Source organism: Bombus terrestris, chromosome 5, assembly GCF_910591885.1.
Source record: "Bombus terrestris chromosome 5, iyBomTerr1.2, whole genome shotgun sequence".
Lineage (NCBI taxonomy): Eukaryota > Metazoa > Arthropoda > Insecta > Hymenoptera > Apidae > Bombus > Bombus terrestris.
This window is the reverse complement of record NC_063273.1, coordinates 9370861-9378021: the sequence shown is the minus strand read 5'-3', so window position 1 is coordinate 9378021 and position 7161 is coordinate 9370861.

The window sequence follows — 7161 nt, the reverse complement described above, 5'->3', positions numbered from 1 at the left end:
CTCGCACGCGAATAGATGCGTGTACCGGCCACCTTTCGACCAGGACAGAACATTACAAAACAATCCCGCGGTTCTCGATTTCATTCTATCCTTTTTTCGCCGCCGCTTTATCTTTTTTTTCACATTCGCGAGAGAAACCGTACAAAATCGGTTCGCGTGTCGCAGGTTGCCGACCCCGCAACACTCTCGTGTTCCGACGTATTAACCCCGAAACTCGCGTAGAATGACACTCGCCAGCTCAATTACCCAGCTGTTTTCTCGCGACAACAGCTTCGATCGCGTAACCATAAGTCGACATCAAAATTTAGAAAAAAACTAGAACCTCGAATTTTTATTCAGATACTATGATGTTATTTTCCATAAAGCCATTAAACACATCATAATTCCGAAAATTAAAAATTTGTTAGCCCACCATAAATTTAGATTTCGAGTCCTTATTTATTATATTATTTTGAACCAAAATATATTTGATAGATACATATTAAATTGTACCAAAACCAACGATTTTATACCGAAACTTGTAAGCTACAAGTATAAAACTCCTCATATCAATAGTTGCGCCTACAGAATATAATTTTCGATAATTTTCAGACGATAAATGTAACTAACTGTTTAAGAAAAGATAAGGGGATAACAAGAGCTAAGAAACTTCATTACTGTCCGATCGATCAGCATGTTCGGCTTGAATACGTAAATTATGATGGCCTAAAGTTGACGTCGCGAGTTGAGCTCGAAAGAAAGGTGCTCATACGCAGTCGAACGTCCCAGTGGAGCTCAGAATATGTCAGGAATATATATGATGTCGTCCGTGATGATGACGTTAGAAAAATATCCCTCAGTTGCACTTTTTCAGGTTGATAAAGGTCTATGCTTAGGATGAACATTTCTTTAAAAAGATTGGCTAAATTCTAAATGATCGAAGATCTGTGATTGAGTATTTTTCATTCTATATCGTGCAATAGGTATATACCTTATCAAAGTAAGAAATACTTTAAATATTAATTAAGTATTAATCAAATACCTTAATACCTAAATAAGAAAAGAATGGATCTTCTAATTTCTAATACTAATCTTATGAAACGAACAGGGGGAAATCAACGAAGAACAAGGATGTAGTAACAAAAACGCTTTAAAGCATTTTTTCCCTGTCGCTTGTTGGAGTTTCTTTATTCGGCGAATTTCAATTTATAAGACGGAGTAATGCTTTCTAATGCAGCTGGAGGAATGTTGCATTATGCATACGGCTGGCATTAACTTCGTTATCCAATTCAAAGCGTTTCTTTCTTCTGCAGGCGGTTACCGGAGTAACGTATTAGGGTTTAAGAAAATTGTATCTGGGTGAGAGAGGATCTCGCGTAGAGGAATGGACAAAAAATATGAGAATAGCAGTCCAAGTTTAAGGAAAGGAGGCGATCTACGACTATGAGCGTACTCTGCTACTTTCGCCGAATAATTAGTATGTATTTATTAGAGCATATGTGGCATTGTGTTAGCATAAATTTACAAGTTTCGCTCCATTTATTCCCCTGATGTACGGCTCTCATCACCTGAGCCAACTCCTTATTTCGCGGCTGGATATTCGGTATGCTGAGCTCTCAGTTTAATGAATTGAATATTCTTGAAAGTGTTAACCGAGCATCTGTTTCGAAGTTTGAAGAGTCGACGGAAACTTTTCGGCGAGAACAGATAGAGGTAGAATTGTCGATATGCGTATTTCCACGAGAGTGGAATCGATAATAATGGAATTTTAGGAGATTTAAGAAGAGTAGCACCTGAGCTTTTAAAGATTGATTACATTATTGATCGAGTTCTCGAATAATTTTTTGTCTCTTTGTTAATTGCACCCACAGTCACTCATATGGTTTTTTAATCTAATAGGCTTATAATTAGATGCTCGATCATTCCAATGATCCCATACTTGTAACAATTAAGAATATTTAACAAGAATTTAACAAGAAAAATTAAAAGAAAAGTGGTAATTTTCAATATATTATTTGAGCAGGAAGTCTTCTTTCAAACCTTTTTTAAAAAGGCGAATAAGAATAAACTATCTGGAATAAAATTCTGCTCCAATACGCATCTTTTAAGAAGAAATCTAATTCACGACCAAGAACCATCAAAGTCAAATTTTCGTTCCTAACAATAGGCGCGCGAGAAAAATGTAATAGCGACGGTTTAACATTCCGCGAAAGGGAAGCTAAACCTCATCAGGCCGTTAAGCACTTTCCCAAAATGGAAACGATCAAAATAACCAGGTAATGGTGTCCCTTAACCTCTAACCGGTTTAACCTGCATGTAAAATGCATTCAATAGCCGAACTGCAACGGTCGGTATGTGTCGGTGAATGGGCTGCTGTTTCGTACGAATATTCGTAGGAGGACGTAGGCGCTCGTAATAGCTGCTAAATTACGACCCTATCCTCGAAAAATGGACAGGATCGTTTAAACGGAACTTCTGTTATCGTGAATTCGCAGAATCGCGATTATCTCGCCTAAGTTTTCCACAATTCGCTATTCGATAAACGAAATAGAGGATAAAATGAAAACGCTCGGAGACACTAATCACCTGTAAACACTGGGATGAATGCAATAGGATGGAACAATAAATCCATTAATCAGCCTACATTCTCGTAATTTGAGAATGAGATTAACCGATTGTCCCAAGCGGCATTAAAGGAACTTAAATATTTAAACTAATTCATCGAACCGATAGTTTTTCATTTCGTTTTTATTCGCATGAGACTAGTGAAGCACCCGCGCGTTTTCGAAACATCGCGGTTCGAAATTATGCTGGAAATGATATTAACGCGAGATTGACGCAATTAAAATGCAAAACGCATTTCCTGAGCTCTAAATGAGATACAAATAAAAACGATTGCAGGCGAAAAGGTGGCGGTGACAGATAGTACCGTTTCATGGGAGGGGAACGGTGCTAAAGAAAGCTGCAAAAAAGAAATTGCATTCATGATTCGGTCGCTGTTGGCGAATATATATTTCCACGAAGCTTTTCGTCGGGTTCTAGACCGCTTAAGAAATTAAAAAAGAAAAAAAGAAAAAAGAAGTAAAAAGGATGGGGAGAGGAGGAAACGGCATACGTCATGAATATTCATGCGTTAATGCGGCATGCGTAATGATGAGAAAGTTGTTCACCATTGCCGTGCTTTCCGCGAGGAGATATGCGCCTGGTGTATACGTGCCCACTTCACGCGCGTTCGGCTGAAGTGCCACTATAAACTGATATACGAGCGTCATAGTCACGCTTGCTTGCGGACCGGATATTAAAAAATGCCTTTAACGCGAAATTCTTCCTTTCGATATGGCGAAAACGCGAATTTCCTTCGTGTGGTGTTTGTTTGACTAGCTGAGTCCCGATTAAGGGTTGGTTACGTCAAGAATAGCTTGATACATTGAGAAAGTGGATTAAAATCGTGCAGACGAAGTAAAAGATTCGGTGGTGAGGATCAAAGAACTCAGAAATTCATATATCATGTACCAGAAACTCAAATCAGTGAAAGCTTACGCGTTAATGACGAGGAAAATTTGGAAATTTTTACACGAACAACGATAGATTGATAAGATCCAACAATACGGTCATTAATGATAGAAAAATTCAAGAAATTGGAAACTTCATTATGAGAAGAAGATAAATCACGCAGATTCGTGTGAACATTTTCATCGTAAAATCGATGGACGAGCTTCAGATTCCAAGTAGACGATATTTGTGGAATAAAAACGAAGGAAAAACGAAATCCTTTCAGAACGGCAGACACCATCAATCGTAACCCGTTTCATGGTGGTCTTGCGGATGTTGCTGAAATATTCTTGATTTCTTTTATCCGCTTATCGACGTGAATCGAGGCACAAATCCCAATATTTACCATACCCGCGTTCCACATTGAAAGTTAACCGCCTTCTCACGCCCGCTAGCATCTTCCTGCCAACTTTCGTTACCCAAATTTCCGCATAAGAATCGACTTATCCCCCAGTGGATATCGGAAAAATCCTTGAAAAATCCGACTGCCGAGATAAACAGATACTCGATGTGCACAACACGATCCTCACCGCAAGCATCGTTCTCCGGTCGAAACGACTCGCGTTACGGATAGTTATGGTTGATCGAGTCGCATCATACACGATACGAGGCACGGAAAGTGATCGGTTTTCGATCGATTACCCTGTAAACGAAACGGTTGATCAACGACGTTAATTATGGGAATAGGATCAACGATCGATCGCGTTCAATCGCTCGTATTTCGTGAGCTTGCATGTCGCTACGTTGGGTACACGGCGGCGATGCGAGTTTGATGTTGTGACGCTTTGCAATTTGATAGTTTTGGTACAAATGTATGAACATTTGCTCGAGCACAGAATCTATTAGATATGTTTAATGATGTGATACATACCAGAGTATTTCTATTGGAAATATATAGAAGCAGTGGAAAGTTATAACGAGCAAGAATCATTCGAATGCATCGAGTACCTGAGTCTTGCTCGGATTACTCAAGATACCTTGATTAAAATACTTTAGGACTCAAATTGCAAATTTAAATTTCAATAAAAATTGAGAATCTCAAGCGTTTTCTTTGACTCGATAAAAACAGGAGTTACTTGCTAGATAACGTAATATTATTTCTAATTAGGTGCTTGTCGATATCGATCTCCTAAATCAAATTGATTTCAGATACGCATTTCCCGTTAAGCTAAAGTACCGTGAAAAGTCAATTAATTAAATTCGACTAATTAAAATGAATTTGATTTTAGATAGGATTTGAATTTTGAGATTCCGATATTAAAATTTAATATACATTTAGTATGTTTCTAATTCCATATAAAACTGTTACATGCTGATTGAGTTTTCGAAAACTCTTTCTATAAAATGATGACATTTTCTGACTCTGTAAATATCTATAAAAGTAACTGCAAACGCAAATACTTATATCAAACCCAGGTAACTTGAGTAATCTGAACGAGATTCAACGTGAGTTCGCGCGAATCGAATTGAACGACCATTCACGTGACGTTGTTCTTTGTACTTTTTGTTTCAATCTATCTTTCTTTTACTTTTTCTAACCTGTTCCGCCGCAACGATTACTTGGTTTTGCAGCTGACCCGATGGAACGAAAGTGGGCAACGAGCTTCCGCTTCGAGACCACTCCCTTGATTCCTTTCTGCGTATTTTTTCTCGCACGACATTCGCATTCGTGTGATCAATCTCCAGCGAGCTCTCGGATCCGGAATCCATGGCCAAAATAATTCCAATAACAGAGAGAGCTACTCGATCGTCTCGAAACCGGAAGTAGTATGATACAGATTTCTGATAAAAAAACATTCTGTTGTTTCTATGGAATGTTTTTAGATATGTGAATGGTATGACCGTTTTTGAAATTATTGAACACTAAAATAGGACTGATAAGATAAAACATTGTTATAAAATTGGTATATAAGAATAAATAAACGTACAGGAATATTAGATGAAATTGCGTTTAAAGATCGAACGTAAGCAATTCTTTTCTGATATTTTTTCACGTTAAACTATTCGTTGACGTCTTATTTAAAGATACTGAGAATACGAAAATTTGTTGCCAATTTTATACGTACACTTTGAATGCATTTTCTTTCGTTCTGCGAGAAAAAGAAACATTTTAAACGTATCGCTTTCTTTTACATTTCCACTCGGCGTAATAATAGCTAGTACGAAAGTGATGGTTTTGCGTTCGAAATTCATGCTGAAATTTCCCAAAAAAAAAAAAAAAATAATTTTGTTCCGGGACACTTTTTTCTGCGTAACTTCGTTTCAGAATACTTTTTTCCCGCGAATCTAGAATTGAAAGAAACGTTCGAATGGTCCCATGTAAATGCGCCGCTCGTGCCTGCGGGTGCCAAAATATCAAAACCGTAAAAACACAATTTTTGGGCTAAGCGAGAAGTGGCGATAGTGTGCAGTCGAATTTTTGACCTGATAAAAGTGACAGAGCATGTAAATTCGTTGGCGCATTCGAATAAAACAAACCAGTGGAACTGTCGTTTCCGTTTCGCTGAAACATTCCTCACTTTCCTGTAATTTATGACTCAAATTTCGGAGTAATGTTTCCACGCATTTCGAAATAGTTTCGCCACAATTTTCGCTTGTATTTTATCGTTCGTGTTTTCTTGTCACAATTCGACTAATGTTATTAGCGAAGTTCATCGAATCATAAAGTGTAAGTTGTTAGCAATTAATAAATCCTTTCATGACAATGAAAGAAATGAGAACAACATTGCAAATGACATTTTGCAAAATTACTAGTTATTTGACTATCTTGTTTGACGTACAAAAATAGTCTATATAATTAAAAAGCGAGATACTTGAATGATGCAGTGTTATTATTCTTTGTCATCGGTATCACTCGCACTATCCGTATCAGTTTTTAAATCAACTACAAACCAAATTTCGTACTGCATTTCGAAAGTTACTCTCGTTCAGGATCGTAATCGAAAATCAGGAGTGTTACTTGTTTTTTCGGGTATAAATTACAAACCCAACTCATTCCTTATTCGAGAAGTGACAGACTGGAATCGTTATGCGAAAGCACAGTTGAACGATTCGTAGATAACGTTATTTAACGTTATTCAGCAGCAAGGAGAGCAAAATGGAAGCCACGTGGTTTCGCGTTTCATCCAATTATCGACTCTCGTCGACATTGCGTGCTTTCTTCAGTTTTACGTTACCAGAGATTGCACCTGATCGTTACTAAATACCTTTACAAAGACTTCTGTCTGCTATGCGCTCTTTGCAGTTGCCCTTACCGTGAAATTTGCAACTTGAAAAGTTCCGTGAACTTTTTATTCGATAAAGCAAAAAGAGGAACTATTCGAGAAATTACGATTTACGAACTCATCTGACGAAGTTTAGTTATTTACGTTGTAAATTGCTCACAGCTCTCGCAGCTTCGGCTTTACTTTCAGTTTATTAAGTTTCTCGGGTTCTCTTCCGCATAAAGACTTAAGTTTTCTGGACGATACTCGACAACCGTTCTTCCTCGCGTATATTAAAAATTTTGAATCAAGTTTCTAACATTGTTGATGGGAGCCGGAAGTCTTCCGTTGGAGCGAAGTTAAAAAATTCCTGTTTCTAAAAAAGTTAAAATGAAGTTACGCGAGTTGATGTTACGCGGTCCACATT